Raw genomic sequence first — 26,299 nt, 5'->3', positions numbered from 1 at the left:
TTTCATTATTTCAAATTAAATATTGAGGTTTAATGGTACAGCTGGACAAATAACATGAAATGGAAGGAGGATTTAATTATGGCATGTTAAATGATTTAAAATGCTACATTAGTTCAGCAGCATAGCAGCACTGCGGTTCATAGATTATTTTTGCACGAAGGAAATTAAAAAAGAAATAAACCCTCTATTTTTTTCTCAAACTGCATTCAGAAGAATTCTATCTCGTATTAGCACAGTTATAATGAACTTGTTTAAATTATTAAATTATCGAACATGTTTGTTTACTGACAATCATTTTCCATTGCTTGGTTTAAATACAAAAAGAAATTGGATTTTTACAGAATATTTCTGTAAGGCCTTTTTGGCTCTTAAAAATTCATGCCTTGAGCTATCGCAAGAAAAAAAAAACAGTCAGAAAAAGATAAAGTTTCCAAGAGAGTGGATAAGAGAGATAAGTGAATTGCAAAAGTATGTTCGGAGGTGTATACAGTGGATGCAATCCAGTCATAGCATTGTTTTAATGTCGGCAATACATGTCAAAACTTATCTCCGCTCTTTTTAATGTTCCCCTTGGTTGCCCTTTATACTCCTGTCAAATAATATATAGATAAAAAGAAAAAACTATTCTTTTCAATTTTTCAAATCAATTCATGTTGTGTAAGTATGAGTCATGATCAAAAGCTGCATGTCTTTATTTTTTGTTTTTAATTCTTTTTGCCATTTGTCATGTAAAATGATACAGTTTCCAACTCATATTTGTGTGCCTCTGTCAGCCTGTCAAGCTATCATTTTTACAGCATGCTTGCACACAGTCACTGTAGCTACCTATATCATTTTCATGTGGTCAGATATGAGTTTCTCATAGGATGCTGAATGGTCTCGTAGAACTCTAGCTCTGATGCAAGCGCATGGTTTGAAGTTTGGCAAGATGATATGCAATTTGATTTGATACTGCAAGAAGGATCTGACTCCTTCAAAAGTTACTGGTCCAGAGGTCTAACAACATATAATATTGTAGCTCTCCTTAATTACATGTTTATCCAGTCATAATCAGATGCTAAGATTAAACTGGACCTTTTCTGCCCTTCAGCCCCTGCTCTTTCTTTTTCTGTCTCCGGCAAAGTATCCAGTCCAGCTGATGACACCCATCTTCAAAGAAAAAAAAATCAGGTAACACTTACATTTAATTTTGTGTTGTATCAGACAGGCTTCTTAAAACTATTAGAAAAAATAATTGTTGTTTTCCTTCCAATAATCCAAAATGCATTCTCTTATCATTTCTGTCTGTAAAGCATTCTACAGACTTCCATACAAGCCACACACACACGCACACACACAGACACACAAAGTATTTACGTAATGGTGTCTCATATGGCCCCCTTCAATTTACTGATGAGGCCAGAGAAGAACAGAAACCTTTCCAAATTTGAGTTTTAGCCAGGGGGAACATTTTTAATGTGCCATACTGAGCATTCTGACAAAGATGGACGAGTCCTCAAATCGAGGGTAGGGGGGGATAGATATTCAGTACACACACATGAAAGACAAACAAGTCATACAGTTTAGTCATTTTAATGTGTTGCGAGGCATTTTGATTCATTTAAGATGACCGCACTTTAGTACGTGTAGAGCATATAAATGTGGCTCTAACAACGTGCAGAACCGAGAACAGCATCTCAGTGAACTCATCTTTTTATTTATCTATTGGAATGATGAATTATTGTGAGAAGTGACCCTACTGCTATCACTGCCATCCCTCTGTTTAACACATAAGCCGGCTGTCACTCTAGAAATTACAACGTTTTTGTTTTTTGTTTTTGCATATTTTGGTGTCTCTTGGTTTTTAAATGAATATAAAATGTTCTTTGATATAACATATTTTTTTGGTATTAATGAGAAACTATAACATTCAAAAGCTGCAGATATGGACGTTGTTAACACGTAATTGGTTTAAGATTCAAAAGTTGAATGGTTTTTGATTGAAATAGTATGTTTCTGCCACAGTGATCATGAACATTTTACTGTCTTATTGCACATAAATGGTCAATCATATTTATATAAACCAATTCAGCTGCAGTAACTGAAAACTCTCTTGTAGTCACGTGCAATTCAGTGGAATACTTAATAATGTACCTTTCAGCTGTGCTAAGAAAGAAAAAGTTGTTTTCATTGAAAGCTGCACGTCCTTCGTGTATGATCTTGGACGTTTTTTTTAGGTTGACGACTTAAATACTTGGAGGGGCTACTTTAGAAATGCACTTTTTTAAGGGAGTGATGTGTGTACCATTGTGACCATTCGTCTCGTGATAAGGCAGTCTGGAGAAGGATGCCCATGCCAGGAGGGAGGTCAAGGCACCAACTCATTCCTCTTCCTAGACACTTCCATTTATCAGGCCTGACTGCATGCATCACACACCCTCAAGGTAGGAATGTGTGTGTGTGTGTGTGTGTGTGGGGGGGGGGGGCAGAGGAAATGGTAAAAGACCAAGAGAGAGGGACGGACTTACATAACAGGGACACTTTTATGTTTACTTGGTGGATCTAGAATTTTGGCATGTTTTCAAACTTTAAATAGATTATATATTCAATATATATATATATATATATATATATATATATATATATATGTTTTTCTTTTTAATTCATCTGCATGTGGTGCTGGTGTCAGGGGCTGGGTCTATGACCCAGCGTTTTGAGTTATTTTGTATTTTTGAGTTTCTTATGTTAAGTTTGTGATTGTAAGTTTTTGTGTTATTCTTATTTAGGGTCTAATTGAGTTTTAGTTTAGCCATTATTTTCATTCAAGCCCCCTGGTTTGTGTCATGTTTCCTGTCCAATATGTCACGTGTTTCATGTCTGTGTTGTCTCCACGTTGTCAAGCTCAGGTGTCATGTCTATGTCTCTCCATGCTTCCTGTTTTATTTTGAAAGTCGTGTCTCCATGTTTAATGTATTCAGTTTTGCTTTCCCTGTAGCGTCGTGTTCATTTGTGTCAGCTGCGTCTCCCCAGGTGTTTCCACTTCCCTCATTACCCTCTTATGTATTTAAGTCCTCTGTCTCTTTCCTTTTTTCTTGTTGGGTTGTCTGTTTGTGTTCATTTCAAGTCACGCCAAGTCAGAGGTTTTGCTTCCCACTGTTCAGGTTCATGTTCATTTTTGGTTTATTTCATAGTTACGTTGTTGCATGTTCCTGTTCAGTTCCATAGTTTTCCAAGCCTTAGTTTTCATAGTTAGTCATAGTTTTTCGAGTTTAGGTTTCAATTTAGTTTCACCCTTGTTTGCCTCGCCTTGTTTATCTGTTTTTTGTATCAGCTGCAATATCAGCTGGGTCCGTTTCATAAATACCCCAGCATTCCCCACCATGACAGCTGGAGCCTCTCCCAGCTGCCACAGGGCAAAAGGTGGGGTACACCCCGAACAGATCGTAATTGTGTCACAGGACACAGAGAAACAACAGTTCACACTCACATTCACACCTGTGAGAAATGTAGAATGACCAGTTAATCTAACCTCACTAGCTGTATGTCTTTCCACTGTGGGATGAAGCTCGAGTACCTGGAAAGAACCCATGCAGACACAAAGAGAAAATGGCAACTCCACATTGGAAGCCCTGGCCAGATTTTGGATTTAAACCAATGACCTTCTTCCTATTCCAAATTTGGACTGTATAAGCAATAAATACATTCAAAATATAAATAGTTTGTATAAATATTAAAAACTTAGTGTGTTGGTGTAAAGGACTGCTAGCTTGACTTCAACTACTGTATTAATGCTTCAGTGCAGCATGTCTTTATTAGGAGTTTGAGCCCATTTCCTATTGATGGATTTCTGGCTTACAACATATGAGAGAGACCAAAGTAGCTTCTCCAAAACATGTAGGTTGTAGCATTGCATAAATAATGTTAAATTAGCAATACAGTAGGCACAAAAATATAACGATGTAATATCTGAGATGGCCAGAAACAGGAGGTGCATGACCTGACATTTGCCTGTGTCAACTATTTAGTATCTACAGACTAAAGGTGAATTTTTTTTTATCTATATTATGTTTGTTAATATAAACTTATTGATTATCAGGTATTCATGGTAAACTATTAATTCCATGTTTACATGCTTTTTATAAATGCTAAAGTCAGCTGTAGTCACAAGGCAACCAACATTGAGCTAAAATGAACTATCCCAACACAGGAAAAAAGAACTTTTCGCTGTTTACCTTTCTTGAGTTTAACTATTCTACTAAAGTGTGAATGCACCTATTATATAAAATCTGTCAGTACGTATCATTCTAGACATCATCAAGGCAGAAATACCTTTTTTGTTGCTTGAGAGGACAACTGTCAATTCAATTGCATTTTTCACCTCAAGAAAATTATTTCATATAATAACAGTTTACTTCAAATGGACTCAGCAACATTTGGTACATTAACTTAAACTAACCTGTTCCAACCTTTAAAGAAACAAAATTAATTTTCATGTCTGTCATACAGAATTTCCATCAAAGCACATTCACTGCTGAAGTGGAATCAAATCAGCTTGAAGATGAGAGCATCACAGTGAACAATTAAATCCTGTCACGTCTTTTGCATATTTAACTGTCTTATTTGTAAATGTACAAAAACTGACACACACACACACACACACACACACACACACACACACACACACACACACACACACACACACACAAAGAGAGAGATCATTGAGTGTAACATATAAGCAATTAAATCCTTGACATGGAACATCTTGAGGTGTCTTTCACAGTTGCTTACATTCTGATAATTGAACCTGCAATTCTGGGAGACATGTCTGGAGACAGATCAGATCTTTTCAATTGCAACAGCTTTGTGATTCCCCCCCCCCCCTCATTTTTTTAAAACATCAGCCATATATGCTGCATAGAGGCAGCCAGGCCTGAACCCATGACAGCAGCACAGTTGGTTGAGCACCTCAACCGTCAAGCTGTCAGTTTGATGTCTGAATTACTGTGCGCACACATCTGTATTTGTCAAACGGCAGGTAATCTCAACATCTGTATCTGTAGCTGGCCACAGCTGACTAGAAAAATGCATTGTAAAATGACATACTATGCAGTGGAATTTATTTCTTTATTTTTTGTTTTGTCAAAACACTCTGTGTCTAGTAGCCTGATATAGCAGCTGTCTGATTTTTAGCCACAGTAATCCATGGCTTCTTGGATTGGAATGGTGACTCGCTGGATTATGCCTTAACAGCTCTAATGAATACCGGATTTAAATGACAGCTTTGCCTTCATTTGACGGTAATTTAATGTGATAGATGAAAAAGAGATAGACCGCACAGAGGAGTAAAGGACGACATGCGAAGCGTTGGTGTGACAAAGGAGGATGCTGGGGATAGAGTGAGATGGAGGTAGATGATTTAGGCGACCCCTAAAAAGAACACTTGAATCAAAGCATTGATCTGTGACAGTTCATCCCCCATCACACTGAACACTGGTGCTCCACAGGGGTGTGTACTGAGCCCTCTCCTGTACTCACTCTACACCTACGACTGCACAGCCACTAACAGCTCCAACATCATTGTGAAGTTTGCGGACGACACTACAGTGGTGGGTCTTATCACCAACGGTGATGAGACGGCTTACAGGGAGGAGGTCAGCGCCCTGACCCACTGGTGTCAAGACAACCATCTCACCCTCAACGTCGCAAAGACAAAGGAGTTGATAGTGGACTTCCGGAGGTGCAGAGAAGTACACACCCCCATCACCATCAACGGCGCTGCTGTGGAGAGAGTGAGCAGCTTCCGGTTCCTTGGCGTACACCTGGCTGAGGATCTTACGTGGTCAGTACACACAAACAAAACAGTGAAGAAGACGCAGCAGCGCCTCTTCTTTCTCAGGAGACTGAAAAGATTCGGCATGAGCCCCCGCATCCTCAGGACCTTCTATCACTGTGCCATTGAGAGCATCCTCACTGGATGCATCACCACCTGGTATGGCAACAGCACCGCCTACAACTGCAAAGCTCTCCAGCGAGTAGTGCGGTGCTCTGAACGGATAATTGGAGGTGAGCTTCCCTCCCTCCAAGACATCTACAGGAAGCGGTGCCTGAGGAAAGCGGGGAGGATCATCAAGGACTCCAGTCACCCCAGCCATAAACTGTTCAGACTGCTTCCATCAGGAAGGAGGTTCTGCAGCATCCGGTCCCGTACCAGCAGACTGAGAGACAGCTTTTTCCATCAGGCCATCAGACTGCTGAACACGTCATAGACACCTCAGCTTCACTACTGGAACTTGAACATTATGCACTCCACACTGTATATAAATGCCACTTGTTTTGCACATATTCAACTCTGTATATTTTATATATTTTATTATTATTATTATTATTATTATTATTTTATTTTATTTTTTTACTATTTAATTTGTAAAAATGTGTATACACACACACACACACACACACACACACACACACGTAGGAAAATATTGAGTATACACATCCAGAAATGCATACACTATTATATATTGTACATATATTTATTAGTTTCAGGTTGGCCATTCTTGTATTTTGCTCGTTTGTGTTGTTGTGTTTGCACATCTCTGTTGCTTGTGGGGCTCGCACACAAGAATTTCACTCGCATGTGCTGTGCCAGTGTGCCTGCACATGTGATGTGACAATAAAAAAAAAAAAGTGATTTGATTTGATTTGATTTGATTTGAAAACATTATACATAAATCTAGAGAGCTACTCTATTTATTATTTGTTTGGCCTCTATTGCCACAAGTTCTAATTACGGGACTTCTGGTGAATCAAATTCTGCTTTCCTGACACTTTGAGTGATGGAACTATGAATTGCTTGAGCACCAAACACAAAATGATCATCTCAATAAAACTTAGCATTTTTTTAAATGTCCGCACTGATAAATAAATCATTGTTAGATGAATTGAATAAAACTTGGTTTACACAGTAGTTTACTTTGTACTACTGTTCTTCTTTCTTCTTCATTGACTTGTGGCCACAAACATCACTGGAAATGTAAGAATGCAATTTCAGCAGCCAATAAAATAGATGGAACTGTATCTCTTTCCACCAATATGTCAAGTTACTGTCACCTAACTGTCACCAACTAACCTTTGTCTAATTTGGGTAGCAATTTGAACATTGTGCAAACAGCAAAACATAACTCATTCCTTCTCCATACCCAATGCAAGTCAATGTACAGCTAAAGGACTTTCATCCAAGTAGAAAACTTTGTCCAGATACTTTTGAGCTTCTGAAACTGGGGGATACAGTACTCTGCAAAAGTCTTGAGCCATCCCTTTTGTTTTCTTCAAATCTGGCTTCCCAGGAACCAGATTTCATTGTAATTTTTTTAAAAGGGTGTCTTGAGTAGTAGTTCTCCAGTCTTTCTGAAGGTCTCGCAGAGTATTAGCAACTTTCTTACACTATGCGCCTCATCACTTGGCCAACCCGCTCTGTAATTTTACAAGGTCTATTTGGCTGAGTTGATTAGTAAATGCTTCAACTTAACAATAATACTACTTAGAGTTGATTGTCAAATATCTAGGAGGGAAAAAAACCATCATAAACTGACTTGTTGCAATGGTGCCATCCTATTACAGCGCCATGCTTCAGTCGGCTCTTTAGGCTCTTTCACAGATGTTTCTAAAGGCAGATGCTTGATTTTTATCCACCTGTGGCAACTGTATTAAAAACGCCTCTATTCAAAGATTAAGAATTGTGGCCCAATACTTTTGCCAGTATAGTTCATTTCTTCAGCCAACAAATCTTGTATCTGTCTCCTGATACAGAATGCCTGTATGTGATATGTTAAGATGCAGCGCCTATCACCACAAATACTGACTGCAAGCTTCTGCAATTAAAAGTCCAACTGACCCTTGACAGTACTCTCAAGCACACTTGGAATATTGTGTTTCATGACTGCATTCTATTATCAACGGATGTATTGTTGTTATAAGTTGGAAATGTGTCCATGCTTTATGTATTTCCTAAACACTTGATGGGAGAAGTTTGTTAAACCCTTTGAACTAAAACTAAATTGCGCACTTTAATAACATCCCGATTGTCTCATTTAAAATCCATTTGTGGATGTGTATAGAGGCAAAACTACAAAAACAAAAAAGTGTCTTTATCCAAAAACTTTTGTGAAATGTAGATGTACAGAGTAAGTACAAAATTTCTGAACAGCAGTTGGATAGACGGCTGAACAAATGAAAATTAATGTATTTCTTTTCTGCCCCTCATCCCCCTTTAACCCTTATTTGATAGACAGTCATGAAAATTGATGAAAAATAGGTGTTTGGAAGTTTAAATTTGTAACTGAAATATAGCAAAAGTGCTTGACCTGATATTTTCCATGACAATTGTGTGGGCTTGATCTCCTGTCACTTAGAAAATGGTTAAATGGGAGCTGTAAGATTAGTAAATTACATCGATGATATGCTTCTCTAAATTGCACCTATATTATGTCTGCACGTGCTTTCGGGTAGATTGAGAGCTCTTCTGTTTAAGAGTCACTTTTCAGGAGTAGCTCTGCTCTTGTGTCTGCATGATAAGAGCTTGGTGGCAATGACTGTTCCAATTCAAATTTCATAATTTGCAATGTCAGTCACACATTATCCATTCAGCTCTGAACAATCTGGATGGGAGAAGAGGCAGCACATCCAAAAGCCTCTTGTGGTAATTCTACAGATACAAAAATCAGGTACACTTGCAAAAATATCCCCAAATAGGAGAACCAGTTGAGAATGGATGGTCTAGTAAAAGGGTAAATGGAAACAGAATGCAATGATATGCTGTTGCTTTTACATCTTTCTTGCCAACAAAGATGCCCACCACTTTGCCATTTAATAAAAGCACAACAGCACTGTTGTAGTGACAATCTGGGGTGACTGAAATAGGTACCTCTGGTTCAGAGAACACAGCCTTTATTTTATTGTGAGAAATGATCAGTTCAGTCAGTTTTACCTACATTACACACAGACAGCAAAGAATTGTTATGGATCACTTTGGTTTGTCAATGCCTTTGTTCTGTTAACAAACAAACACACACACACACACACACACACACACACACACACACACACACACACACACACACACACACACACACCTATCTCTATCTAGATCTATCTATGCCTTTGTTCTGTTAACAAACACACACACACACACACACACACACACACACACACACACACACACACACACACACACACCTATCTCTATCTAGATCTATCTATCTATCTATCTATCTATCTATCTATCTGTATAGAGATATGGATATATATCTATAGAGATATGGATATATATCTATAGAGATAGATCTATATCTATAGATATAGATATATAGATTTCATAGCTGAGGTGCTGTCATTCTCAGTCACTTCCCCTTTGTTCTGAAACACATTGACTGTGAAATATTTAGTAGTGAGGATTCACTGAATTCACTAGAATTCACTTAGCACCTGCGAGCGACGCATTCTTTCACAAAAGTTTGTAGAAGCAGTCTGCATGCCTAGGTGCTTGGTTTTCTTTCAGAATATTTGTATTCAATCATTTCCATAGATGAGTGAATACTTATGGCAATATCAAATTATTCTGTTACTTTACAACTGTGAAATCTGTTTAAATATCTGCACTTTGAGTGTATGTTTTTGAAACATGTGTCCAGGGGCAGAAGTTGAATATAATGATTGTGTAATCCACATCCTCACTGCTATGGCACTGATAAAACACAAGCACACACAGATAACCACAACACAATCTGCTTGGACTCCCACTGACACCTCTGGGCTTGATCACCTGCACTCAACAACATCCGATAATAATAACACCCAGTCAATATTCTTTCCCTTCCCCCAAGTGTGTGTTTGTGTGTGTGTGCTTTCTCTTATCCCTGTTATTTTTTCAGTCCCTCAGTTATTGGGAGGACAAACATACGGAGGGCAGAATTACCATGGAGCATGCATGCCTAGCCAAAGGCCCAACAGAGGTATTAGCCCGATAGGATCTGTAGTCTTCCATCACACACAAACAACTACACACACACTGACACTTGCACGTAACGCTGCATGAACAAGCAGGCGCAAACAAATGCATGCACGCAAATACACACAAATGCATGTGTACACACATACAATGACTGATTGTTCTTCTCTTATCTGATGTTTCAGCCAATGGTTTATTTCCATTCTTTGGCCAGGGAATTGTCTCAGGAACACTTGCAGTGAGAAAACTCATTCCGATGATCTGGATCAGATAGAGGCACTTCCATCGGCCACAGACAATTCCGGCTTGGAATGACGACAGAACTTTAAAGAGAGAGAGAGGGAGGGAGAGACTGCCTCAAGACAAGATGTACCACAGATGATAAAACAAGGGGAGTTGATATCTACTCAGTGGTCTGCCAGACAGAAAAATACTTTGCTCTGTGTGTGTGTGTGTCCCTTGAATGAATATGCACAATCCAAGCTGTTTACATTCACCTCCATCAAACAGGTAAAGCTGTGTGGTTATATATACACATTTCTCCTTTTGTCATGTGGTGCTGTAAATTGCTCTGTGCCTCTCATAAATCCATGCAAGACCACTTGAAGGGGAAATGTTTTCTGTTTTCTCTGGTATCACTTTGACTTTTGAGGAAATTGGTTTGCAAAGAAGACATGTATCAAAAAAGATCTATCTATCTATTTCATGTCTGAGGAATAATTTTTTTCTCTTCACATCTCTTTTGTATGTAAGTAGGCTCCAATATTCAACTTTAATGCCATACTCATGTATTTAAGCATGCGACATGCATAGCAAGCAAATATGCCAGTCAGACTCAAAGTCAATTTTAAATTTACAGCCATTTTAAAACAAAACGTAGCATAAAAAGTTTGGAATGCTGCTACGATGCAGTGAAAGTCTATTGATAAAAGAGAAACATCATTGCTCTGAATTTTGATGTAGCCATCTGCCAAACAGTTTACTTATCCTGTGTTTGCTGAGAAATAGAGGAGGTGTGGGCAAACATTTACAGCAGCTGTTCTTTCTCTGATAAAGACAAAGCAAGTAAACACAGGTGTAATCTTGGATACAAATTAGAAGACCTAAGTTTGTGATCCATGTCCACAATAGATGTTTCTCCCTTATTACAGCTGGTTAACCCTTTGGCAAGAAAGAGTTTGGCTCCCAAATAACGTGTGAAAATAAATGTAAACACCAAAAAAAAAAAAAAAAAGAAAATCAGCAAAACACACTCAAGTAACAATGCATGCAATGATGACTGACTGAAATCATTCTATATTATTTCATGGTAGTTGTGTGTGCGTATATATAGTGATATAGGTTCTATATTAGAGAAGACATTTTTGTGGGGAAAAATAATTTCTGGAAGCATCTGGAAGTTTCATTACAGTTTTTGCCCACTGCTTGAACACATTTTGCAAAACTCCGCTCTCTGTGCCAAAACTGTACACACAAGTACACATGACACAACACTGGGAAATATACCATTCACATCTGTGCCAAATTGAAACTCCACTCCCAAAACCTAAACTCTGCTGTCAAAACCTAACATTTCTTTGTCAAAATGTAACTCTGTTGACAAAATGACACATACTTGCATCATATGCAAACACTTACAGATCAGGGGGAACACACTAGTCTTCTTTACATAAAACACTGCAGTCCTTGATTTCCATTGTTTATTCAGAAGGCACATTTACAGGAGACACATTTCCAAACAACCAAAAACGCAAATAGACCTACTCAATATTGTACATTGCAGTACCATGAATTCAGATAAAGCAAAAAAAAAACAACAACAACACAATAATACTGCAATAGAAAAAACACTATACTGTAAACACAAGAAAACCATGACAATTGTGCATAAGTGGGCTCATGGATCCCGCCGTCTGTTGGGGTCTGGCCACAGGACCTCATCAACATCGCAAGCAATGTCCTCTCCCGCTAGGCACCGGGGAAAATATCCTCTTGCATGTCGAAACCATCCATGGATTGCTGTCACCTGAATGTCGCCGCAGGCCTGTTCCATTGCCTGCAGAAGAGGCATGCGGGCATGTGGTTGGCGGTCATATACTCGCCATCTCCAAGCCGAAAAAAATTCCTCTATAGGGTTTAAAAATGGTGAGTAAGGGGGCAAGTATACCACTTCAAATTGATTGTGGTTGGAGAACCAGGCCTGGACCAGAGCAGCCCAATGGAAACTGACATTATCCCATATCACCACAAACCTGGGCTGATCTGGTCTGTTCTGTACAACTATATCATGGAGAGCATCTAGAAATGTGAGTATGTGTTGGCTATTGTATGGACCTAGTATTGCATGATGGTGCAGAAGCCCTCGAAGGCATATGGCGGCACATAATGTGATGTTTCCCCCGCGCTGCCCTGGGACGTGCACAATTGCCCTTTGGCCAATTACATTACGACCCCGTCGTCTTGTCTTGCACAGGTCGAATCCAGCTTCATCAATGAAAATGTATTCATGAGGCTGTGCAGCTCCATCCATGGCCAAGATTCTCTGAAAAAAAGGGGAACATATCACTGTACTACAGTGCTACACATACAGCACCCTCACCCCATCACACAGGTACCTGTGTAGCTCTCAGAATAGATCCATGTGGTACTGATATGGTACATATTCAGCTGCTACTGGACTTCACCAATACTCTATTGTAAATGTAAGGGACAGTTACATGTACCCGTACATATTCAGCTCGAAGTCCTTTGACCGTGTCACTGTTCCTCTCGAATGGGACTCTGTAGAGCTGCTTCATGGTGATGCTGAGTTTACCCAAGATGCGTCTGATGGTGGTGATGCTCACATGGTTTATGTTGCTGAACACTCGCCTGTCTGCAAGTATTTTCCGTCGTAGCTGGTGGAGACGGATGGCATTGTCTGCCCTCACTAGGTCCACAACGGCAAGTTCCTGCTGTTGTGTGAACAGGCGTTGCCGTCCTCCCCCAGAAGGTCTTCGGGTCATTCTGGAGGAATACAACCACATATTGTCATCGGTTTGCTTATTTTTCTTACAGTACTTTACTGTATGTACTGTGTCATCCACTGTACAACACTGTACTTCAATATAAGGAATCAGCCACTTTGGCTGCAAAAGGAGCATTAGCACCCCGTACACTTGATATGGTAATGTGATATACTGTAGAACAGTGCTATGAAACCATCTGAGTAGAGCAGAAGGTATGGAGGTGCAGACATACCTGTTTTCTAGTCGGAATGTTCGTATTACAGATGCCACTGTGAAGCGGCTTAGATGTGGGTGGACTCTCTGCCCAGCTTCCCTCATAGTCAGGCCATGGTTGATGACATGGTCCACCAAAGTTGCTCTTATTTCATCAGAAATATGGGTCCGTGCATGGCCTCTTCGGCCTCCTCCTCCTCTTCCTCCTCCTCCTCCTCTACCTCTTCCTCTTCCTCTTGCTCTCCCTCCATCCATGCTTGCAAAGTTCTTGAAATGGCTACGCTGAGGGCTTTTTGTAGTTGGCTAATTGGTGTTCGGTTTTGCAAGTAAGTGCCTTCAGGTGTGTATTTGAGTGGTTGCAATTACCCGATGTGTTTTGTATTTTGGATACATGTGTTTTCCGAATGGCACCCTGAAATTTCATTTTGTGAGCGAAGTGTCTTATGTATGAAATAGAGTGTAGCATGCAGGACCATGTGTGTTGCATAAAGGAGTAGGTGTGTTGCATAATTGGAACTGGGGTGCAAAGCAGCGCTTTTGTTTAAGGTAGGGGTACATGTGTTTGAGGTATGGTAACAAAAGCTTCAAGTTGTGTTACTTTAGTCTAGGCATGGGTTCATGGTGTTCAAGCAACGGGCAAAAACTGTAATAGGGGGATCTCCAATATGGTGATGTTTTTACAATGTTGGGTAAAACAAATGTAAATATAAGAATATTAAAGAAATATTTTACAATAAAATAAGGTATTATGGGGATATGTTTTGCAGAAATATCTGCACATTCTTCTAGCAACTCCTTCTAGAAATTATTCACTTATTCTTTGCCATAAGCAGTTCCACGTAGGAAACTATTTCCCTGATTTTAGAGTAAACTCTCCCTTCAAGGTCTTTGTCCAAAGAATGAAAAAGAGATGAAGGAAATGTTAGCTCAAGACATATGAGGAGTTTCACATTCTTTCACATATTTGCCATTCTTGCCTTGTCATTTCTACTGGGAATCAGTCGTCATGAGTTCAGCTTGTTAATAAATGTCTAAACTCACCATCGATTTGAGAGTCTGAATCACCCTTCAGCCTGTAGCAGAATCATCATCCCTCCAATCTCCCTTTACTGTCTTGGTGTAAATCATCATAAACTACACAACCATTGTAAATGTCATTCTATAAATATCATCCATATGTTGCTATGCTATTTGGATTATAAATCCCCATGGGGCAAATTGGTGAATTGTGACAGTGGGGTATCTAAACTGAAATTGAACAGTGATGTAATCAGGATGGCTCAGTTTACAAAATGTCCACATCGCCAGATAATCTGGGCTGACAATCACAGCCTAGCGTCTGATCAAGATTTCTCCTACAGCAGGATGAGCGCAGTATCAGATCCACTTCATTCAAGAAGGGGAGCTAAAGGGAATGAGATGGTGAAATGCACTGCGATACCAAATATAATTAGATTGTGCATAAAATGATAAATAAGTATGAGGTGTTTTACAGGCATATTTTTTAGCAGTGTTTTTTCCCTTCTTTCTCTCTTCTTAATTGCATCAGATTAGAATTATTCAGGGCACAGTAGCACTAAATAAAGCACTATGAGTACTTATTTATACGAAAGCTACTTCTTAGTTGCTAGAATAGTGAATGCCATTTTCCAGCATATGACAGCCTTGTTTGAAATATCAAAGTGAAATAAAAAAGTAATAACTTGTCAGGTTTGCTAAGAGGCGTAAAGAGAGCATCAGGCTATTTGTACAGATATGAGTAAAAACCAAGGCAGCCAGGGAGTGTGATCCACTTTAATTAATAGCTCTCCATCTTTGGAGGATGGCCCAAAATTAGACAAAACCACATACTGCTCCCATTGTCCCTGCTGTCACTGTCAGAGAAATAATTTGGAGTCTAGCCACAGACCAAAAGGGAGTGTGTGTGTAAGGGATTTAGAGGCACTGTAAATGGGTAATATTATAAGCATGATGGTGGTTATTGGGGTATATCTTATTGAAACAGAACACCAATGCCATTGTTCTAAATTATTTTAATCTTCATTCCAGTATTGATGAGACATAAACTTGCTAAGAATGCATAAGGTTTCCGTTATATGTGTACATTAACATCCTACAATAAACCAGAAGACACTGAATAACACTTCATGTTTTAAATGTATCTGTAGTCTAAGAGCTCTACTGTGCAGCTGTCATAGCAGAAATAAACAGCAGCAGCAAGAGTGCACTGAACAGTAAAATAAATATAAATTGGGAAAATATTCTTCTTTCCACTCTGTGTGCCTATGTGATGATCGTGGATTCACAAGATTCGCAAACGTCTGTAGAATTACTCTCGTCTTATTTGCAGGACCAGCAGTGCATTTACCATTTAATTTTTATCATCCTTACAGATCTCTTATCACCTGTTTTTCTGATAATGTCTCTGATTAGAGTAGGCGGGTCAAATCACGCATCAAACACCCCCTTTTATGTGAGTGCACACAGGGCCTTAAGCATAAGGCCTGGGTTTATAAAGAAACCCATCGTGACCGTGATACTAGTTATCTATGACTAGTATCTGTGCCATACAGTAGAGCCCACATGGAGAACCTACACACAGTTCTAACCCAGTGGCTTGGTGAACAAGTCCCTGTGCTTACCTGAAACTGCAGGGTGCAAAGCTTTATAGTTAATTCACATTAGTATGACCTAGCAGACCTTTATATAGTCAAATATGTGGAAAGTCAAGCTGTCACTGAGTCATTTTGCCACCCCCAGAAGCTGAATCAAAAGTATGAACAACACTAAAACATAGTGGTTAAGATTAAGAAAACAGCAGCTTTTTGCCTTCATATAGAATCAAAAAATTTATCCAAATATAATTTATGATCAGAAATAGGGAACTGCTTAACTTTGTCATGGTCTGTTTATGAACATTGCACTTCATGGTAGAAAAACAGCATGTGATATTCTACGTCCGTGACAATCCAATAACAAAAAATGTTAGTCCCTGGCTTCAATAAGGAAGACCAGTACATAAAATAGATTCTTAATAATGTGCATCCTCCCTGTAGAGCATGAAGATATTGTTTTGAAGAGTTCAATATGCCTACGTGGCCTGCTGCTATATGTAGACTGTATGACAGGGTTTTTAAAATGAACAGTCAATTGCTTTTGTCTGACCCCATCAAGCAGTTAATGCGCAGTTGATGATTACCACCGATAATAACATTTTCAGTAGAACATTCAATCTTTTTTTTGTCTGTCTACTTTTGATTGCCCTGCTGTAATTTTTTATACTCAAAGCACAGTGTGTCATTGAATCAATATTATTGATGTCAACAGCAGAATATCACAATCTCTAGACAACCGTCTTGCAAAATCTATACAACTTGCTAATTGGTTTATTACCATTTTATCTGTTAGTAAAATCTTTTAAATGACAAGTGTTCAGATGCAAAGGCAGACGTAAAGGCTGTAGGAGGCCTGACGAGGAGACAAAAACACAGATGGAAGGACTGAGTCAGGAAAAGTGTGCGTTAGAGTGATGTACTTTATAATGCTAAATGGAGTTGGGAGACTGTCAATCTACAGCCAGACTGCTTGATGGAAATAACACTTGGACTTTATTGTAGTCCTAAAAGAGAAGTGTTGCCTCCTAAATCATTTATCATTGTTGCTGTTTTAAAACTTTGGGGATAGCTACCCGACTTTGCCAAAGATTTATATCTCTTGAGGGATTAAATATGTCTTCAGGTGAGTGTGAGGACACAAACTGGTGCAGGTGCATGCTCTTTTAGTTAACTTATGTTGCCAAACACTGTGCCAAACAGGGATTTTTTTTTACTTGTCTAGTACGCCTGTACTATACTATAATATATATTCAAACTTCTCTTTGACCAAACTGTTAAAGTACTTGCTGGATTCTCAAGGTAGTTGTTCCCTTTTCTTCAGTCTCTCTTAAAAAAAAAATCTTGTTTTTATCTTTAATAACTACTTTCTAGCCTGTGCTGTTTTTCAGATTTTGAGCCTGCTTCCTTGTTTTCTCACCCTCTTCAGGTTTACTTTTTCAAATGGAAATTTACTTTCTCTTTATGTTTATATTCCTCAGTGGTCTCTGAATCCACTTTGACCTTATTCTGAAGGAGAAATCATGCTAAATCGCAAATAAAGTTTTAGTTACCAAAACCATCAAATAGAAGATTGCTTCAAGGCCTTTAAGATTTATATGTGATTCATCTTTCATTACATTCACTTACTTTAACTCTCAAGACTGACTTTGTAAGGGTCTCATCAGAAACACTGTAAAGTGAATAAGATGCTCAATGGGAGCGTTACACGGGTTCAACTTAGCACATTGTGTGGTTTTGCTGAGTGTACTGTATGATGGTGGTGATGTAACCTTTAACTCTTTAATTGCTGTCTCACTGCTTTGGGCCTCTTCTTGTTTCTTCATTTAAAGGAATATATGCAGGTCATGGGTGTGGAAAGCTGACCAACAGTTTTTCTGAGATACAGAAAAAAGACTTGAGATACAGAAAAAAATATAATAATTAAATTATTCTAGAAAAAAGTACTGCAGTTTGAGAAAACGTTACTTCAGTTAATCTTGTCTAACCTCACTTTGCACCACATGGAAAGATTTCATTATGTCAGATATCAATCCAAAATGTAATAACCCCACTTTTTGATGACTGGAGTTGCTCTGTTGCTCTGATAAATAGATAATGACATTTTCAGCTCATACTCATTTAGGCGCCTAAAATATGTGCATAATTTGAAACTTGTAATTGCCCCAAGTGAAAATTAAACATAGTGAGTAATGGACACATTGGTAGTTTTGACATTTAACAAATATAGCGCTGACACTTTTTTCTTTCTTGTCCAATGAAATGAATGAATATCCTCCATCAAAGGTCAGATTCAGTTACAGAAAACAGCACCACTGGAGCATGCAGGGATTCAATAAGTGCATGGCTTTCTTTTTCTTTCGTATCTCTCCTTTCCCCCCATGCTTGTGTGGCCCTGAAAATGCTATAGATAACTCAGCGTAACTCCACTCCCGCAGTTAGAAAAAGCTATGCCAGTCAGTCAAATGAAAACCTGTGACATCTTGAATGTGATTCAACATGCCTAGGCAATGGGAACACTGTACTGTTGAATAGTTAGACATCTGGTATAAGAAATTATAGCGTAACTTGGCACAAAAAATGCTCTTGCAAATTCAATTCAAAAAGCAATTCTTTTCTTGTCTAAATAGGCATGTGGGGATCTAGCAACAGGAAACTATATGTCAAACACTTCAAATTTAAGAGACAATATACTCTATGCTACATTTTATTTGACATTTTATTTTCACATCTGTCATTTTCTGTGGAAGCAAATGATTTTCAACAAAAACAGACAGCTATGCCCAGTAAAATATAGCATTAAATGGAAAGACACTCAGCATTATGCAAACAAATAAATATCTTTAGAATATGTTCCAAGTACAGTGACAGAAAGAAAGTGAAATATTACCTATAACTGTTCTGTTGAACTCCCAAATTAATCCACAGAGGATTTATCTAGATCAGCAAGTTATTTTGACTGTGGTGCTGATTAGATGCATGTTATCCCACTTGTAGCTCAAAACCAATAAGGCCTTCAAACAAAATAATGGATAACTAAAGGTTCTGGAGAAGTTTAATCTGCAATAAACTTGGTAAGGGAGAAAAGTGCACATGTGTGCTTGTGTGTCTAAATTATTATTCAGCTAACATGAATACTTCCATTCAACTTGTGTCTTTTTCCAGCACATAATAAAGGAAATGAAATTTTGAATATTCCAGGTTTTTTTTTTTCTAAGTATCTCTGTTCACGTTCAACTGTTTATTTCAATCTGTATGTATGCATGCTTTTTCTTGGCCAGTGCATTTGTGTGTGTGTGTGTGTGTGTGTGTGTGTGTGTGTGTGTGTGTGTGTGTGTGTGTGTGTGTGAACTCTGGCACAGTAGTCAGTGTTAGCACAGCTGTCCAATCCAAAGAGACACAAGAGGCGGGACACAGGTGTCACATCCACAGCAAACCACATCCATAATTAGTGGACTGTGTTTACCACTTTGGCAATGGGTGCCAAGTGACTGACTCTGTGTATCATTTACTGTGTTTGTGGCTGTGTGTGTAAGTTTCTGTATGTGAAAGGAAACAGTGAGTATGCAAAAGTTAGTTGTCAGATTTTTTTATTTTTTATTTTGTATGAAAACTCATTTAGATAAACATCTGTTTGCAAGACAGAACTGAGAAGAAAACACATCTAAACACAAACATAGGAATAATTTTTTTTTTCACTTAAAACAACCAATGCAAACACAGAGCTTCTACTCTAATTAAAAGACCCATAAGTCTATCTGAGGAATGACTGTCGCTAACATCAAACTATATATTGCAGCTCATTCCAGTAGCACCACTGACATTTTTATGATACTCCCTGGAAGTCCTGTTCTGACCCGAGCACTTCAGCATCTGCACTGTGTGCTGGAACACTTCCAGTGTGTCAGAACAGCGAGCGTTCAACTTGAATTTCAATTTGGAGAAGAGGGCAAAGTTGTAAGAGCCAAATCTGCCAAGCAGGGCTGATGGTAAAGGAACAATTGTGTTGATGTGGCCAAAAAAACAAAATGCGCGTTTTGAATGCGCTGCGTTCCAGCACACGATGGCAATGACTTGGTTGTAATTGGAAACCCAGCTCTCATCACCACTGATTATGTTCAACATAAAACTTTATCAGTTTCAAAGAGAAGTTATTTTTTGTTTGTTTTTTGTGTGCAAGTCTCAGGTTTATAGACACACACGTGTAAGTGATCTGAATGGAACTTCCAGGGGGCAAGTGCAGCAGATTCACAGAAAGTGATCTGTAGGTGCACAACAAGAAGGCCCTGTATTAAAAGTGGTAAAATTGAAAGCAGGTATAGCTGTTGGTTTTTATGGGCTGGATCACTGAACTTTATGATTGCCCATTAAAAGTATGATCTGCTCTGCCCCTGGACACTGGATAAAAGACAGGCTGCAGGTCCTGTAATGAAAAGGCAGAGGTTAATGACTTTCACTTTTCTTTTCTTAAAATGTGTTCCTTATGTTGTTGTAGCCAACTGTGTGATCGGTTTCAAAATTTAGAAAATAACATGTTCATGTCATGGCCTGGCAGTGGTTGCCTTCATCTTCCTTTCTTTAGACTCCATTCTTCTCTTACCCTCTCCCTTTCTCCTGCCTTCTCTTAGGTGAACAAAACTCCCTTATCCGGTGAGGTCCGCCTTGCTGTGGGCTTTCCAACCAGCTGCTGTTTGCTCCACCTGCACGCACCTGCTGATCATTTGCCAAGTTCTTGCAACTGATAATGGCAGCCTTAACCTTAGTGTGTTTCCTGTCATAATTATCTTGCCTCTCTGTCTCCGACTCCTTGTTTCCTTGTGGTGCATCTCTGGACTCCCATTTGGATGCATTGGATTCTCTCTGCTTGTTTTCACTCTCAGATTCATGCTTTGGAAAGAGAGCTCGCCTGCCTCCCCCCTCGCCACCATATTTTCCATTATTGTTACTCACCAGCTCCCTGTAAAAAGAAGCCTAGAGTGTTTTGTATGTAACTCAGCAAATTCTTTGTGTGAAATAAATTACCTTAAACTTTGGCTTGCTTCTGGGTTTGCGTTTAAATCCTCATGGTTACTGATCTGTTGTAGTGAGCACACTTTTCTTTTTGTTACACCTCAGCACAGCCAAAACAAAACATTATCCTTCATGTTTCACCTCTGCAATGATAATAAATAAGTATAATTTAAAAAATAAAAAATAAAAAATTGGAATCTTTGAACACACTCAAGGGGAAAAAACCCACAAAATGAACAAGGAATTCAACATAATAGTAAGAAAGATTTTAACTCTAGACATGCTGTACAAAACAAGATGGTTATGGTTGATATGCTGATGTGAACAGCTCGGCTTTGAGCTGAGATTTAAACGGTGTCTAGTTAACACAGCTAAAGTGGTCAGAAGTCTCAGAGATGAGGTGTACAGAGGTTGAAGTCTCTGGCACCCTCTGAAATGAGGAGCAGTCAGGAGAGTAGCTGTCCTTGTGGAAAGCAGAGCATAGGAAAGGGTGTGAGAACGAAGGAGACTTGAGAGATAGTGAGAAGCAGAAGCTTGTACTGGATGCACAGGAGAATGGAAAGTCAGTGATACTGGATGACAAGAGGTGTAATATGATCGGTAGACTTAGAGCGGGTGATGATCCGTGCTGCAGAGATCTGTAAAATTCTGAGCCGATTAAGAAGATCTTTTGGGAAACCAGAGAGAATGGCATTACAGTAATCTAAACATGAAGTGTCAAGACCAGGGCATGAACCAGAACTTGGATGCTGCGTTGAGTAAGAAAAGGACATAGTCTTAAAATATTACGTAGATGGAAGTAGGCTGAACATGAGACACTGTTCGTGTGATCATTAAAAGGCAAGATAATTCCAAGACTTTGACACTAGGGGAGGTATGGACTGGACGACCAAAATGCTGTATTAAATTAAGATGTGTTATTAATTGTGTTGTTTTTTTGGTGGATTCTAAAAAATATCCTACCTTTAAGATCTATGTTGAAATAGTCTAAATCCTTCATAAAACTAAAACTGAATGTTAAATAGTTATTTTATTCATTAGTACTCATATTTAGAAAAAACCCCACAAGAAAACAACCACTTCACAAGAATTAATATCATTCCCCCTGATGCTACAGTTACAGGATGGTGCCACGTCTTCTGGTGGTTCTAGGGGGTTGGACATTTTGGCAGTTTTAGCGCTAAGCCAACAAGATTACTGCCCCCTTGATGTTTGGAGGTCTAATCGTGTTGCTATGATTATTACTTAAGGGGCTATTAGCATCCCAGTCACAGGCAGCAATGCCAGGGAAATATTTAGATGTTGCTCCAGGCTATGATTTTATCTCCAGAGTATAATTAGTGGCTAAAGTTTGTCATGGAAAGATGGTCCTTGGGGTAGATTGCGCCTACTACGTTATCATTATTATAGACCGTTGTCCTTGTGGTTTTTGTTAATACTTGTCCCCTGAGGCCACTGATGAAGTATCTCACTACATAAAGTTCATAATGCATTCAGGTAATTGAAAACCTGCTCTTCTGAGAGAGTTGAAATTAATATGTAGAATACTATATAAGTTATTATTAAGGGATAGCAGTCTTTACATCCATTTCTTCTGAAACATTATCTTCACATTTTATATTTAATTGGGTATATGCATAGAACAATGTTACCAGTTTGCCAAGGATTTATTTAAAATATCAACGCCTGCTTTAAAATAAAAGAAACATATTCTTACCTCACTCTGCCATTTTTACACATCCAGTGCGTATGTGCCAACCAGCGTGCAGCCTGTTACAGTCGCTCCTGCTTTTTCTCTTAGTTTAGCTCTTTTTTCTTACGTATTCTTTTTTTCTGACTTGTATTTTCATCCGTTCATTATCTTTTACTCAATCATGTGGATTGAGAGAGTTTTTGTTCTTCTGGTGGCCGTGGAACTGTTACTTTTATCAAGGAACGGGACCGCAGCACATCTCCTACACTCACGGACTGTTTACTCCAGAGATCAGCTGATCGCCCTGATGCCGGCCGGCTCGCTGGCCAGGCCCGCAGAAGTACCAGCTGAAATTTGGAGTAAAACACATCGGGGATGCAGAGGTCAAGGACAGAAGAGAAGAAAGAAGAAGACGGGGAGACAGCGGAGGCTCGAAGCGAGGAGGAGGTATAAACCGTGTCTGCCGTCTATCGTAATGGGAAATGTGCGATCGTTATCGAATAAAATCGACGAGCTCTCAGCACTGGTACGGAGTCAGAGGGAATACCGAGAGTGTAGCCTGATGTGTTTCACCGAATCATGGATGCACCAGGACATTCCCGATGAGAATGCTTCCGTGGAAGGCTTCCACACTGTTTGGGCAGACAGGGACAGCATCGCTAGCGGTAACCGGAAAGGAGGTGGGCTTGCTGTTTTAGTTAACAACCGGTGGTGTAACCCTGCCAACTTAACAATCAAAGAAAGGATATGTTGCCCGGACACTGAACTGTGTGCTGTTGGACTCAGGCCATATTATACCCAGGGAATTCTCTCACGTCATCTTGGTGGCTGTTTATGTTCCCCCCTCTGCTAACCCCACAGCTGCATGTGACACTATCCACTCTGCCATAGCTCGGTTACAGACTCAGCACCCGAGTGCCTTTACTGTGATCTCGGGTGACTTCAACCATGTATCACTGGACAGTACACTAACAACATTCATATGTGGACTGTCCCACCAGGGGAGAAAAAATTCTAGACCTACTGTATGCTAATGTCAAGGATGCATACAGCTCCTCCTCCCTCCCCCCACTTGGTAGGTCAGATCATAACCTGATTCACCTCACCCCCCGCTATGTGCCAATTGTGAGGAGGGAACCTGTGACCACGAGGACTGTTAGGAGGTGGTCAGAGGAGGCCTTAGCGGAACTGCAGGGCTGTTTCAAGGTGACCAACTGGGAAACACTCTGTGAGCCTCACGCCGAGGACATCAATGGGCTTACTGAGTGTATCACAGATTACATAACTTTCTGCACCGACTCCATTGTTCCAGCTCAGACTGTTCATTGCTACCCAAATAACAAGCCGTGGATGACTAAGGGCATCAAAGCCCTCCTCAACAACAAGAAGAGGGCTTTCAGAGGGGGCAATAAAGAGGAGGTGAGGAAGGTCCAGGTGTTGCTAAAGGACAAGATCAGAGAGGCTAAGGACAATTACAGGAGGAAGCTGGAATGGAAACTCCAGCAGAACAGCATGAGAGAGGTGTGGAGGGGCATGAAGACCATCACTGGATTCAGGCCAACCAACAGCAGGGGAGCTGAGGGAGGTGAGAATAGAGCCGACGAGTTGAATCTGTTTTTCAATAGATTCGACACCACAGTGTCTGCTCACACCCCCACAACCTCACCTGTAGTCAGCCTGGAATCCAGAGCCACACCACTGTGCCAGCCTCTCTTTTCACATGGCCCTGTTGCCTCCTGTGAGATTCCTGACACCCCTCCCCCACCCATCACCTTCACTCAATACCAGGTTGAGATGCAAATGAGGAGACTTCACTCAGGCAAGTTTGCTGGACCAGACGGAGTGAGTCCCCTCGTCCTCAAGACCTGTGCCCCCCAGCTGTGTGGAGTCTTTCATAAGCTGTTTATGCTGAGTCTGAGTCTGCAGAGGGTACCAGTGATGTGGAAGACATCATGCCTCGTCCCTGTACCAAAGACGCCACGTCCCAGTGGCCCCCACGATTACAGGCCTGTGGCACTGACCTCCCACATCATGAAGACCCTGGAAAGGCTCATCCTGGACCAGCTGCGACCCATAGTAAGACCACATCTGAATCCCCTTCAGTTCACTTATCAGCCTCGTCTCGGAACTGAGGATGCCATCATCTACCTGCTCAATCGTGTCTACACCCATCTGGACCAGCTGGCGAGCACTGTGAGGGTCATGTTTTTTGACTTTTCTAGTGCTTTCAATACCATCAGGCCGACCCTCCTGGGTGATAAGTTAGCAGCAATGCAGGTGGATGCTTCTCTGGTGTCCTGGATTGTTGATTACCTGACAGGAAAACCACAATATGTACGTCTCCCACAGTGTGTGTCTGACAAGGTGATCAGCAACACAAGGGCACCACAGGGGACTGTCCTCTCCCCCTTCCTCTTCACCCTCTACACCACAGACTTTGGCCACTGCACAGAGACCTGACATCTTCAGAAGGTTTCTGATGACTCTGCGGTGGTTGGATGCATCAGCAGGGATGATGAGACAGAGTACCGGGCTGTGGTCGACTCCTTTGTCACGTGGTGTGAGCAGAATCATCTGCAGCTCAACGTGGCAAAGACCAAGGAACTGATCGTGGACTTCAGGAAGACCAGGAAACACTTGACCCCTGTTTCAATCCAGGGGGTCAATGTTGACATTGTGGAGGACTATAAATACCTTGGAGTACACATTGACAATAAACTGGACTGGGCTAAAAACACCACAGCACTTTACAGGAAGGGCCAGAGTCGTCTCTATTTTTTGAGGCGACTGAGGTCCTTCAACATCTGCCAGAAAATGCTCAGGATTTTCTACGAGTCTGTTGTGGCCAGTGCGATTCTATATGCTGTTGCATGCTGGGGGAGCAGGCTGAGGGTAGCAGATGCCAACAGACTCAATAAACTAATCCGTAAGGCCAGCAATGTTGTGGGGATGGAGCTGGACTCCCTCAAGGTGGTGTCGGAGAGGCGGACGCTGTCCAAGATAAAGACAATGTTGGATAACACCTCCCACCCACTCCATGACATGCTGGTCAGTCACAGGAGCTCGTTCAGCGAGAGACTGAGATTACCGAAAAGCACCACTGAACGACACAGGAAATCTTTCCTGCCTGTGGCCATCTCCCTGTACAACGCATCCACTTAACCCACTGGTTACTGCTACAACTACACACGTTTCTTTTCCAGCTATTTATTAATGAGTGACTTATATGTGTGTGTATATATATATATATATATATATATATATATATATATATATGTATATATATATGTATATATATATTGTACTATTCTTAGTTAGCATATTGTCTGTCTTGTTAATGTTGGTTTATGTTGGTTTATAATGGAGCACTGTAACAAAAAATTATTTCCCCCAGGGATCAATAAAGTATTCTGATTCTGATTCTGATTAAACCTGAAGTGCCATTCTTCCCCTGGTACATTGAGTCTACTAGATTTGCTTCGGCAACTATTCACTGACCTCATCGTGACCGCAGACGCTCAGACGTTTCCTCTTCTGCTCACAATCGGCAGTTATCTCTTTCCTCTCTTCTTATTGTGGAATGTTCTGATGCTCAATTCACCTCTCCTCACCAACAGGTGTCACATCACAATGAACTGCAGGGAATTGAGTCCAGAGATTGGTGGGACAGAGATGGAAGGACTGCAGCTGTGTGAGTGTGGATACAAATAGTGTCAAAGCGTACCCAGTGGGGGTGGTGTATATGCTTGTGGTGTTTCTAGAGGTCTATATGTGTGGG

The 26,299-nt window shown here is 40.2% G+C and overlaps 1 long non-coding RNA gene across 1 annotated transcript; it reads left to right on the top strand.

Moving 5' to 3' along the window:
* Positions 1-2,312: 2,312 nt before the first annotated feature.
* LOC143421936 (uncharacterized) lies at positions 2,313-10,380 on the top strand. The gene is made up of 3 exons (XR_013101537.1): positions 2,313-2,423; positions 9,909-9,989; positions 10,171-10,380. It is a non-coding gene; the product is annotated as an uncharacterized LOC143421936 (long non-coding RNA).
* Positions 10,381-26,299: the final 15,919 nt, after the last annotated feature.

The sequence above is a fragment of the Maylandia zebra genome, linkage group LG14 (genome assembly GCF_041146795.1).
Source record: "Maylandia zebra isolate NMK-2024a linkage group LG14, Mzebra_GT3a, whole genome shotgun sequence".
Taxonomy (NCBI): Eukaryota; Metazoa; Chordata; class Actinopteri; order Cichliformes; family Cichlidae; genus Maylandia; species Maylandia zebra.
Note: the sequence above shows the minus strand (reverse complement) of the source record. Positions and strands in the feature narration are given on the sequence as shown.